Here is a 13,287-nt window from a genome sequence, read left to right as displayed (position 1 = left end):
ATCCCATCGTATCCACCCAGGGACTGAACTACTGCAAAGGTTGTGAACAGGGCGGGATGATTCTTAAACTGCCTTGCCTCAATGAATTGTTATGTTAGCTTTCTAATTCCTTTATCTCACAGATCTTTTGCAAACGATCCCGAACCAAGCCAAGGGTCAGGCTGAATTAAAGTAATTGAAAAGCCAGTAAATTACACACAATTTGTGACTTGTGCATAGGGATCATCACCTCCAGCTGCCCAGCTGAGATAAAAGTTTATTTCTTCAGGCTCTCTAACAGGCAGAAGGGAATGAATGATTCAATTAAAGCAGGGGAGGAAAAGCAGCAGTCAGAAGAAAGAAAAAAAAAAAAAAAAGAGAGAGAGAGAAAAAAACAGAAATCCTGGAAAAAACGCACAATGGGAAAGGATACAGTAGAGAGCCAAAACAAGGGGAACTGACCTTAACATGTTATGGCTACTCAGCTGCATATTTCCTGTTTATTTTTGTTTACTTTGTTTTGCAACATGCTCCAGGCATTTAATATTTTCTAATCTAAACAAAGGGTTATGATTTGTTTTATGAAATAACTGGATCAAATACACAGCAGATTTTTTTTTTTTTTCCAAAAAATGCATATTCAGAAAATGCCTTTTGTTTCAGTAAGGCAAGCATTTTGGAAAATATTACAGAAACAAAGCAAATATATCTTTTTTTTTTTTTTTTTCCCAAGTCATGCAATTGCACAAGTTGTCTGCACTGCTCAGAGATGTTTTATCTTTACTAACCAAGTTAAAGCACAATTTTTAAAAAAGTGTTTTAAAATGAAATATTACAGACGATGGAGCTACCAAAGGCTGACTGTCAGCAGCTCTTTCCCACTTGTGTGTTTTAAAGATTAATTTCATGCTGCAGGCTTGCCTTCAGCAGTGACACGTGAGCTGCCCTCCTGTCCTGGCTGTGCACCTTGTGTCCTAGGACATCGAGATCCTGTTCTGCACTGCGAGGGCTGAGAGGGAGAGACAGTGCAGGGCTCTTTCCAGATCTCAGTAGGAAACACCCAACAACAAATGATGTAATGAAATAGCTGTTTCAATACGACAGAATAAAAACAGGTGGTGAGTAAATCTTTCACCCCCTGAGATGCTGGGAACCCTGGTTTCACACAACATCAGACAGACTCTGGATGGATTTTCCTACAGCATGCTGTGCCAATCCCATCCGTGGTCTGCCACCCTCCCATGCCGTGGTGTCCTTCGCTTTGTGTACCAAGTGAACCCATACATCTTCTCCTGACAGGCTGGACTATTACCTCTGTCTGAACACCCACCAGTGCACAGCGTAGTCCAATACAGGGCCTCCAGCAGGTTCCCTTGCAGCAGCTGCTCATGCAAACCTACAGGCTGCTCAAGCCCTAGGTATGAGGCCTGGTAGGGCAGGCATGGTCTGTTCATGCTGCCTGAATCCTTTAATACAGTGTCTTCTTCAAGGCTCCCAGTGCAGATCCCCAAGGTCCTTTCCCCTCCGTCAATATTGTCTGAAACCAGTGGGTAGATTCCAAGTGCGTTGGGAAGCAGGAAGGGACAAGACAGATGAATGTAAACACACAGCCTCGTCACGGAAACTTCCAGTTTCTTGGAAAGCTTAACAAAAAAAAAAAAAAAAAGTCATGTTAAAAATAGAAAGACAAATTAGGCACTGACAGAGAAGATAGCAGTGAGAATGACTTCCACAGAGTAACACTGAGCTCCTGCAAAAACCTTACACCCTGGGGCTTCTTGAGGCTGTCACCCTTTTTTTGCCCAGTCACAGACAGGTTACAACCTCAGCCACAGATTTTGTGACAATAGCAATCTTGAAAATTAAAACCGTGGCTTTGCACCAAGAGCAGTTTTGCTCCTAAACTCGCGAAGCAGTGAAACATCGTGACTCATGGCCGCCCTGACTTCATTAGCTGACTATTTCTAAACAGTAATTAATGGCTGCGCTATCTTACGTTGTTTATTCCGTACCTTATCTCAGAACTTCATCCTGCAGTCCTTAATTGCATTGTAATCCTTGCTTTCAGTAAGACTGCCTGTAAGATGGAGGATTATTTGTGTGAATAAATTATTAACTGGAGAGTGTGTGTACGAGTCCCCACTCAGCTATTCCCAACTCGAGAAGTAATTAGTTATTTGCTAAAGGCCTGGCCCGGCATCTGTATCAATCAGTGGATAACTCTTGGCTTCAGTATGCTTTAGTTTGGGCTTTAGTACTGCGCTCCCATCCTCTGAGGCCTGGGAATGACTTTCACGTTGCCTCCTTCCTGGAGGACAAGGGTTGGGAATGCTGTGGAGACACCACAGCTGTCACGGGGCAAAAAGGGCCCTGTGCTCCTGCCAGCTCAGCAAAGCCTGCAAGGACAACACGAGTGCTTGTTCACTTAAAATTTAGCATGTTCTTAGTCTTTTGATGACTTTAAGTGGTGTGGTGGCAGTTTCCACAGCGCTCTCACTCATTGCCCAGTAGCCCCTGTTTGTCCATGCGGGTGGTGTTCTACCTGCAGTCACCCTCCCAGTGTAATACCTCCAGCAGAAATGGCACTGTATGGGAAAGGGGAAAGGAGACAACACAAGGGACACCAAATTATGGAGCCCTGTGTCTGGTTTCCCCAGGTTTTCCATGGTGGGGTGCTGGGGTGAGGCCTGACGCCCTCATCTTCTCCAGGGGAGTCCTTCCACTGGTGAATAACTCACCTGGTGGAAAGGAAGGGCCCTTATGGGGCTTATAAAGCATTGTGGGGCTTATAAAGCATCTTCTGAACTATTTTCAGCAGTTTTAACTCATTTGCTCAGTATTGCAGGGGGCTGGTGACCAGCTGGTGCCAGCAGTACATTGCTGTCCCATGCGGGCAGCGGGGCTCACTTCAGAGACCTGCTCACCGGGCCTGGCCACGCGTCGCATGTGTAAGGCCAAGCTAAAGCCCTGAAGCATCAGCTGGCTACATTTGTTTGACACCAGGGTTTGCAAAATTAATGTCGAGGGTGCCAGTGTCTCCCCATCACCGGCCTCAGAGCCTCCTAAATGCCTGCAGGCCTTCCTGCACAAGCCTGGATAGCAGGAACCGGGCACAACCTGCTCCGACTTTACAGAAGGCAAAATTGAAGGCCTTCTGTTCCTTGTAAGTCGTGCACACAGTGGGAAAAGCCTTCAGCTCTGCTGCCTCCACATCACGCTGACCCATTTCTTTCTTCTCTTTCCCCCCAGGGGAAGTGGCCACACGTGTCACCTGGAGCCAGCCCCATCCAAGAGGAGAGCAGCTTGACAAGGGAAGGCACGAAAAGGAACAGAGAACAAACTGAGGTGAAATGTGCCAAATTATGGGCTCTCTCCAACGTATTTTATGGGTTAAAGCAGCCATTCTTCATCTATCTTGGGCAGTAGCTGGATGTGGTCCTGGGCAAACAGCTCTGGGTGGCCCTGCTTGAGCAGGGGTTGGACCAGGATAAGCTGCAGAAGTCCAGACCCACAGCAGCCATCCTGTGTTTCTGCGATTCTCTGAGCTCAGGGATGGCTGGTGGAGATTTCCCTGCACAGAGGAAAACTCAGCTGGTTCATCAACTCGGAGAAGTGGTGTTATTTCCATCTGTGCCCACAGAGCCAGCAGGGGATGTGTTTAAGAAGCGAGGACACAGGGCAGGCGTGGGGTGGAGCTTTTGTGCAGTCACTTGGGGAGGGAGTACCCATTCTGCAGAGCACAGGCAAAGGCAGGAGTTGATTTTGGAATATGGTTCAGAGACCACAGGTATGGGCTACCTGTGGGTATTTAGCAGGCAGAGCTAAATGAGCCTGTCCTTCCCAGGAAGGATGTAAGAAATGGCTGTTCTTAAATTTAATACTACCATAAGCCACATTATTGACGATTAATACAAAAAAATGGAAACAACACATTCCTTTTTAGATATTGACTATTTTCTGCCATTGGGGTGCTTGATAGCTTGCAAACAGATAAACACATACTGGTTTATGAGCAGTAAAGTATCGCTTTTATTGCAATTGACTATTCAAAAGGCAAGAGGAAGTAATTATCATTGTTTACATGAGCCATTGCCTTGCAATGTTGTGTTAAGAGAACTAGTCCTGGGATAATCATTGTTTTGTAACTGTGTTTTTTCCATCTAGAGTGCCTAATCTTTGTGTCTTCCATTTCTTGTGATGTGATGAAGATTTGCACACAGGCAGACAAAGTTTTAAAGTTGGGAAACAGGTGAAGAGTTTAGGAGAGCTGAATGTTTAATGAGAGTCTGGAAGCTGTCTTATAGTTGCCTATAGCTGTCTTTAGCCATATTCATGTTGCAATGAATAGACGGGGCTTTATTATTTTCCCAGACAAAATGCCACAGCATATTTTGCACTTGTAAGTTATTTAACATGATATCAACACTATCTTGGACAAGGATAGCAAAGGAAGCATGGAGTATGAAGACTGGTTGATATGGGAAGACCAGAGAGCACTGATAGGATATTCTTCCAGTAGAAGAAGCAGTTTTCCTGGACAAGTTAAAGAAAGATTATGAGTGGTCTCTCCATCCAGGGTGCATGTGCATTTTCCTACTTGCTTGTCACAGATTCCATGTTATAATTCTGCTTGATAGGTAAAGAAATACAAATTAAGCCAGATTCGCCAGGGAAATGCATTCTGCCTTTCATCCAGAGACAAGCTGAGAACATTTTAGATCTCAGAGCTGTGTCACAGCTCAGATACCCAGTACCACGTTAAGGATAAACAGAAGTGCCCCACCTCTTAGTATAAAACAATCATATTGTTTACTGTGATTGCACCATAAAGGAATATGCTTTTAAGGACTTCCAGACTAGTTTCACTCTTTTCATTGTAGTTTTGCTCTTTTCATCCTCTGGTTAGACCAGTTACACCCCTTGGCTGCCCCTGCCCCTCCAGAGCAAGGATGTAGATAAACAAGACAACCTGCTTCACAAAGAAACAAACATTAAAAGGTAAAAGGAAAGCTGACATGGCAACTTAGGCAGCTTTGAGACTCCAGAAACCTCAGCAAATCTCACTAGAGCCCTCCTAGACATCTCAGAACTTGAGTCCAGTGCTTGGGCTCAGCAGCTCCAGCTGTGCTAGGCCAGTGCTGGAGAGAAGTATCATGAATACTTTGCTCTGTGGGCTTAAGAAAAGCAAACAGGATATGAATTGTAGGCAGTGATGTCTCCTGCTCATGTTTTCTCCATGTGATGGGCAAGCAGCTGGGTGTCTCCACTGTTTCTCACAGGCAGAAGCTTACAGCCACTACCTAATTGTCCAGGCAGTGAGTTTAGCTTGTAGTGGCAGTGCAGCAGATTTTCTTAGGGGATTGCTCTTTTAGGATATGGTTTATAAATACGTCCATCTAAGAGACTGTCATAAAAACCTGCCAGCAATTGTTTGTAGAAGGGAGGAGGAGGAAGACAGAAGAGGAGTGTTAGCATTAGGACTTCCCTGTGGGACAGGCTTAGTGAGCACAAAAATATAAGACTGTATTGCAGATTTGTGGTGGTCAGTGGCAGACCTCAAACACTGCTGCATAAATTTGTATTCATGTGAACAACAGACACACCTGGAGAAATAAGAATATGGTGCTCGATTCCAGGACTCAAGCATGTTGTCAGCACAAAATGCATGCCTTCAAATGCCAGGAGCACAGCCAAGTTCCTTCAGCTGCAGAGAAACTGTACTGATAGCCAGCATCTGTCCTTTTAATCCCCATTTCAGCCTATCTGCTTCCCATAGTGTTTCAAAGTTTACCTTGGCAGTTATCTTGTTTGATCTTTTCAGTTCATCTTCCTACATCCCAAGTGTGAAATAGTCAGTCACATTTAAAAAACAAGTGACTTTCTATTGGCACGCTTGTCATGAGCTAATCAGCAGCATCGCCTTTTTTCTCTCAATCTTTTCTTTTTTTTTTTTCCCGTTGAGTGGCACAGCCTTATCCCAAAACAGGAAGCAAATTCTTGCCCAAGTATTGCTGAATAGAAGTTGCTAAGTCAACACTGGCAAGGTCTGGTGGGTGTTAACTCGGTGTGATAATACCTGTGAACAATAAGCATCTGGGGCACACCTGCAGTGGGTGGCCAGCAGACCTCACAAGAAACCATGTCCTGGGTTCCTGCAAGCTGATCAAGAAAGGTTTGAAATGTCGTCTGTCAGATAACAAAAATGAGCTGGGGATGTCTTAACCCCCCTCATAAACTCCTATCACAAAAAGCTAGAGCAGGTGAAAGCCTGCAGACTTGGAAGAGACCCCTTCATCTGAGGAATGCTCAGCATCTCGTGCTGAACTAAACAATTCGATTATTTGCATAGGTAGTTACAGGACCTGGTTTCCAGTCAGATGTACGAAATGAGGAAGGGAGTAGATAAAGATTGAGGCTGAAGAAAGAGGCCAAAGTTTATCCAAGGAAAAAAAAAATCCCAAACCCTTTGTTTGCTTTTGTTGTCTGTCTGCACTTCAGAATTCAGCTCCAGGCAGTGAGATCTAAAGTTGTGATAAGATCTTTCATTTTCTTAGATTTTTTCAAAGCTGTGGAAGGGGTTCAGATGCCCAATCCAAGGCCACAGGCAATCTCAGCAAGATTTATTTTGTGTCCCCACCATATATAACGAAGGCATATATATTTATAAGTAGATTTTGTTGTCCTGGTGGGTGACTGTGTAAAGCACGGTATCTCAGTCCCTGGGCAACAGCCACCAGCTGATTTTCCTCTCATCTTGCAGAGCAAGGGAAGAGTGGCAGCCTGGCTGGCAACTTCGGGAGAGGAACTGGAGCCGCCAGTCCCAGGTCAGTACAGTTCAAGCCACTAATTATAAATGTCGTCCTTCCATGTATTCAGGGAAGCCACAACTGTTTCCTTGACGAGGAATGTCAGCTAGAGTTTCCTGAAGCCATGCAGATTATTTTATACCTCACAGGCAAAAGAGCTTCAGGCTGGGAATGATCACACCATGCTTCTCCTAGGGACAGACATCATTTTTCCGAGGGAGTAAAGGGGATGCTCTGAGGGGTGAGGCTTGTTTCACTGCACATAACAGCTGTCTACAGCCAAGCATCATTTACCCTCCCTTTCTTGTCAAGGGAAGAGAAAGCATTTCTAGAGAAGGGTTATTCTGTGCTATTTAGGTGTCTCCTTTAGGATATTATAAACAGAAGTGCTTGTTGCCTTCCACTGAAAATCTGCTTGGCTTGCTTTGACCCAGGGGCCTATGCTGTTGGCATTTCAAGTAAGGAGAATGAGTCTCCTGCACTACTCCATGAACCCAAACCCAAGCTCATCGGAGTGCTTTGTGAGTATGAGCACACCTGTGGGAACACAGAAGGACCCTCTCTTACCCAAAACACTCAGGTTAAGCATGAACTCAAATTTATCCAAGGTCAGCTGTGTCCTTGAAAGGTGCTCAGGGAGTCCGTTTCCAACAGGACAGCTGAAAGAAACCAGACAGTTTTAAGGAGGTGATTTTCAATAAAGATTTGTCAAGCAGAAGTGCAGCCAAGGGTGAAACTATGGCCCAGTCACAGTCACAGAATGGCTGAGGTGGGAAGGGACCTTTGGAGATCATCTGGTCCAACCCCCTGCTCAAGCAGGGTCACCTAGAGCACATTGCACGGGATCCCATCCAAGCAGGTATTGAATATCACCAGGGAAGGAGGCTCCACAACCTGTGCCAGCACTCTGACACCCTGACAGCAAGGAAGTTTTCCTTATATTCAGATGGAACTTCCTGCAGTTTGTGCCTAGTGCCTCTTATCCTGTCATTAAACCCAAGCAGGCCAGAAAGGTTTTTATTTTCCAGCTACAGCAGAGCAGGTGAGCATTAAGGTGTAGTAAGTCGTAAATAATTTATTCCCCAAAAGGGTAATTACTAGCATTTTTTTTTTCTGCAAAGTAGCAGTCGAATATTGGTGTTGATTTTAATTAACTAGCCAATGGGAGGCAGGATGTGCTGATGAGAGATCTCATGAAAAAGTTAATTAATTCTCTGACCTAGTTTAAAGTGTTGCTTAAGTGGAAACCAGGGGGAAGGCGACATCAACCAGTTATGGACCTTTTAGCACGGGGAGTCTGTATCACCGGTCAGTTAATGAGGCTGTCTGCAAGTGCAAAGTCCTGCCACGTGATCCACCAGCACTTAAATTAGCATCCTAGAAGAACTGAGTGAACACCCAAGAAATAAGGAAGTAATTTCCAAGGCAAACGTACTTCCATCTTCATAAACACATCGGAGAGAGAAGAGGAAAAAGCCCTTCTTGCTCAAACCAGGCACTGGGTTCATGTCTGTGCTTAGCAATAACTTTCATGTTCATTTATTTTCTGACTGCTGAAAATAAGACACTTCAGGAATTTATTTAGTCGTTTTCTGCTTGGAAAACAGAAGATAGCTTAGCTTACTGATCATTCATAAATTCTTCATATAAAAGCAGATTTCTCCTCATCTCCGAGAACCAGCTCTGTCTGTGATTCTTACCCTGGGCACACAACTATTTATAGCTGCCTAATGACTTCTGCAGACCAATGCCATTGCATGCAGGACGTTGATTATTGCCTTATTATTGCTCATGGCCTGCCTTTTGCTTGGCACTGTCCCTGTCTTGAAAAGTTCGCTATCTGAACAGGCGGAATAAATTCACCGTAGGAGAAAAGAGGTTTTAGTTCACTCCGATTCACAAGCAGGGATCTGAGGCACACGGACGTGAAATGACTGTACCAAGGTGACACCAGTGCCGAGCCAAACCAGCTCATCCTTTGCCCATTCCTCAGCACTACATCAGCTTCCTCTCAGCTGAAGGGAAGACTGGCAACGTGCACTTGGGACTACTGCAGTCGGAAGGGAACAGGGAGACATAATTTTAAAATTAGTGTATCAGGTTAACCACAGCCTTAAAAGAATCTCTTCCTTTTCACAAACAGCTTCTGCAAGGTGGTTGGGAGTCAGATCCTGAACATGAGGTTTGTGAATGTTGCCTCGCTGGCTGGGCTGCTCTGTTTGAATCGCTGCACATCCCTGAATCACTGGAGCAAGCTATTATCGGGCAGCTGAGCATCACATCCTTGTTTAGGTCACTCCATAGATAAGCGATGGTTTGTGTGCTGCGCTAGTGCAGCCTCAGAGCCTTTTCTAGGTCACTCCACAAAAAGACATAAGAAATTCTTTCTCTGCAAATCACAGCCTGAGGTTTTGCTGGAAGCCTGAGGTGGCTCCCTCCTGGGAGGCAGGAATTATGTACCCTTGGCACCTGACTTCTCCCTAACATGCATCCCAACCCCAGGTGGGAAATAGATGTTTGTAAATAGTCTTGGGTGTGGGGAGGCTTCAGCTTCATGCTGCTGGGATTTTGTCCCGAATGAGGGACCAACGGCACGCAAAGAGTCTGAAAGACTTGGATGGTGAGTCCTGGGTAGCAGGGAAGGCAGGCTGCCCACCCTGAGTTACCCTTTTACCCTTTTTACACTTGGGAAGGGCACCCCATGAGGTCTGTCAGTAAAACCAGGGAGCACTGAGTGGTGGTATCCACACCCGCATGGGGAGCAGTGCTCTCCCTCCTTCTTCCATGAGTGCTTCCCAAACTCTGAGCCTTTGCTCCATGAAGCTGCTTGGGGCTGAGCTCCACAGGGGTCTCCTTTGACATCTGCTTCTACAAGACTCCCCTGAGTATGGCTGAGCTACGCTGGACCTTGAAAGAGACACACTTCGGTGATGCTCCTTGCCTTTATCATAGGCTTTCTATTTTTTTTTGTTTACCTGGTGATGCTCAACGCAGAGAAATAAACTTCTTAGCTCAAAGAAATACCACCTTCCACCTGCCCCGCGCATGAGGGATGCAGGGGAACTGAATAGACAGCTGTTAAGAGATTCCTGGCAGAGGATCTTGCACTTGGCACCACGACCCAGGGCACACGATCACTTGGCTCTGTCCACACACACACACACACGGATGCTACGTGGCTTGTTTGCAAATGCTGTGACTCCATCTGAAAGGCGCCAAGTGCCCACAAGCATCCAGCAGGATGTTGTTGGTGACTTCCTTAGTGAAGAATGTCCCATCCTTGGTGCCAGCAACAAAGCCCTGGCATGCCCAGGAGGCAGAAGAACAATGTAATAGTAGACTTCAGCCACTTGAAGGACATTTGAAAAGGTGACGGAGCCAAACTCTGCTCGGATTCAAATTCTTCTCGCTGGCGTAGTGGCAGAGATGGTGTCACAAGAAGCAAAGGACACAAATTGTGCCTTGGGAGGTTCAGGTTGGGTGCTAGGGAAAAAACTTCCTCATGGGGAAGGTGTGCAGCCCTGGGACGGATCACCAGAGAGCTTGGGGAACCTCCATCCTTGGAGGCATTTCAAGAATCTGCTAGACAAAGCTGCAGCTGACCCCATTTAGCATTGGCAGTCACCCTCCTCGGAGCAGGAGGTTGGAGTAAAGGCTTCCAGAGGTCTCATGCCCATCTGATGACAACGCTTTAGAAAATAAATAAATAAAATCCTGCTCTTGCTCGTTGGCACGTGCTGCAGGAAGACGTAGGACGGGGCCTGTGGATTTCCAAAGCCTGACAAGCCCATGCTGTGGGAGGAAGGGAGTGGAGGAAGGAAGAGCACAGACCAGGCACCAGTTGCTCCTGGAGGGCTCACTCACTGTTTCACCAGGCAGCAACCCCTCTGGCCTTTCTCTGGACATGGGACAGCTGCAAGGACAGGTCTGTGCTCTGAAAACACCCCTTGCAGTATGTTTGCACTGGAGATGAGAGCAGACAAATGGGATATTTGCCCCCTTCTGATGCTCTCACAGGGTGCAGGGGAGGAAAAGAGCTAAAAAACATCACGGCTGGTGAACCTGACGTTCTGTGCTGGTAAAAGATTAATGCACGAGTTCAAATGTTGATTAAAACCAGTGATACGCCTTTTACCTTCCCTGCCCGTATCTCATCCAAGCCTGTCCAATACCTATGCATGTGTCCTGGCTTAAAGTTTATGCTCACATGTAACGTATTAACTTCTGGTGCTGAGCGGGGCTACCGATTGCGATCATTCAGAGGTTGTATTACCTCCAGGGAAGGTGTTGCATTTCTGGAGGTACACAACACGTTACGCAGGGCCTAATTTCGGGCTTAATTTTGTCCCAAAGCTGTACTGAAATGCATTTTTCAAAACCAGTTGTAACACAATATCAGTACAGATGGCTGGGCTATTTGGCATTCAGCATAATGAACCAATGGTTAATTATTTCATGGCAGAGACGTAAAATGACTGCCTTTAATTATATTTGAAATAAGACAGCATGTACATCCTGAAAGATTTTTTTTTTTTTTTTGAGTTAGTCATCCTGGGCAAGAGACCGTGTAAACAATATGGATTTTAACCTCTTTTTTTTGGGGGGTGGGGTAGGGAGGGAGGTTGTAGCTTAATTTAAACTGTGCTTTGAAACCATGACTGCAGAACTGGACATGTGGAAGCAGCACATGTTATTGTGACATATTTGAGTGTAATTTTAAGGGATTGCACAATAAAAAAGTGTTTTCAAGGGGAAAATTCAGATGAATCCTCAATCTCGTAGTTACACAAGGGAACTGGATGGGTAGCTGCTATTAGTGCTAATGTAAAATCCACTGCACTTCACCTGATTCAAGGGCACCTAAATGTACCACCAGCTTTAAGAAGCCTCGAATCAATGAGATGAGTATTCGTGCTTGTCAAAAACAACTGCAGGAACAAGGAGCAATCTCTGCATGGTGAGTTTTTGTCTGGCAGATCACACCCTGGATGGGAAGGAGGAATTTGGGCAGCTGTTGGATCAATTCACAGCCTTCAGTGCAAAGGGTTCTGCTGGCACCAGATTTTGGGTGGCGCAAGTCCATCTTTTGCTTAGTTCTTGTCCCATTGTAGCTGTGTATCCTCTGGAGCAGGCATCACCACCTGCCTTCAGGGGCAGATCAAGTGGCCTCCTTGGACCTGTCTGTGCCATTTTGGCACAATTGGCTCTGCTCTGGTCCTTGCAGAGGGGTTTGCCCTGCCTGTGACAGTTCAGTCTTCTCCCAAAGGCTTGGCTTTTGCTGTTGAACTCAAGGCTGATGAGCAGCAATGAACACAGCAATCCCAAGTAATCCTGGGCTTGGACCTGATGCTGGAGATAAATGTGAGTGTGCAGCCCCCTGCCAGCACCCCATGCTGCCCCTACCCTTGCTTGAAACTGGAGGGGCTCTTCCACTGGGACAGTCCATCCCCATCAGGACTCCTTGTGACTCAGATTTCCCTTCTGTGCCGAGCGTGGATGGCACAGAGAGCAGCACCAGCCCTGGTATCACAATACATTTGGGGTGGGGGTGAAGTACGTGCACCCTTATGTACTTTAGAGCAGCTCTCAGGGATGGGGGAATCCCACCCTGTAAGCAGCATTAGACCTCCTACTTTTTGAAGCCTTTTTTGTTGCCTTACAAGTCAGATTTCTTTTTTCTCCACCTTTAGTCTAGGTTAAAATTACTTGGGTGCACACGGAGACATGACTGTGTTAGCTCCCCGTGGAGGGCGTATCTTCTTTCTGCTGCCATTAGGGTTAAACTTTGCTTTCAGTGATGTGCTCCTGCTAGTAAGGTGGGGGTCTCTTACACAGAAGCCCTTTTAAGGGGCATTAAGGGTTGTAAATAAAGCTTTCATTCATTTCTGAAGCCTTCTTTATACTGAAGCCCATGAATCATGCCAGCTAATGCCAGCTCGAGCGCTGATGGCCAATGGTTTCAGTGCTCCACTTAAAGCTCTGCAGGGAAAGTCCCACAGATTTTTAAGTCTGATCCCATTATCATAATTTTTCACATGACTTTCAATGGATTTGATATTTATGTAGATACAGAGGACAGCCAGAGCCTTTCTTCCTAGCATCTGTTCTGATCCAGTCACTTCTGGGCTTCAGATCTAGTCTGGCACTTTCAGCTGTGGTTGGGAGACTTTTGGATGCTCTGCTTAGGCAGGATTTCTAAAGGGAATATTCTTCCCACCATTTCCCAGTGCAGAGTTGCCAGCAGGGATATTCCAAAGACATTTTTGCATTTTTTTCTATTGCTTCGTGTCTGTTTTAGTTGCCTTTCAGCCCTCATCAGTTCCTTGAGATTGTGATTAGAGTCTCATTTAACACCCTTTGCTATGGAAACTTGTATTAGTGCCAGGGAACTGCTAAGCAAACGGCAACGCAGAGCTTAAGAGTGGGAGGGAAGCATCATGAGACACGATGTTTTTGAGGGAAGTGGAAGGTGGAATTCCTTTCATGTAAAACCAAAAACCTG

At 45.9% G+C, this 13,287-nt stretch overlaps 1 long non-coding RNA gene across 1 annotated transcript; it reads right to left on the bottom strand.

The window, feature by feature from the left end:
- Positions 1-694: 694 nt before the first annotated feature.
- LOC311433446 lies at positions 695-3,051 on the bottom strand. Its single transcript, XR_014690749.1, has 3 exons — positions 2,904-3,051; positions 1,992-2,056; positions 695-1,622 (listed from the first exon to the last, which is right to left on the bottom strand). It is a non-coding gene; the product is annotated as an uncharacterized lncRNA (long non-coding RNA).
- Between the last annotated feature and the right edge of the window lie 10,236 nt (positions 3,052-13,287).

The sequence above is a fragment of the Aythya ferina genome (genome assembly GCF_964211825.1).
Source record: "Aythya ferina genome assembly, chromosome: 3".
Classification (NCBI taxonomy): domain Eukaryota; kingdom Metazoa; phylum Chordata; class Aves; order Anseriformes; family Anatidae; genus Aythya; species Aythya ferina.
The sequence above is the reverse complement of the archived record's forward strand: the minus strand, read 5'-3'. Positions and strand labels throughout refer to the sequence as shown.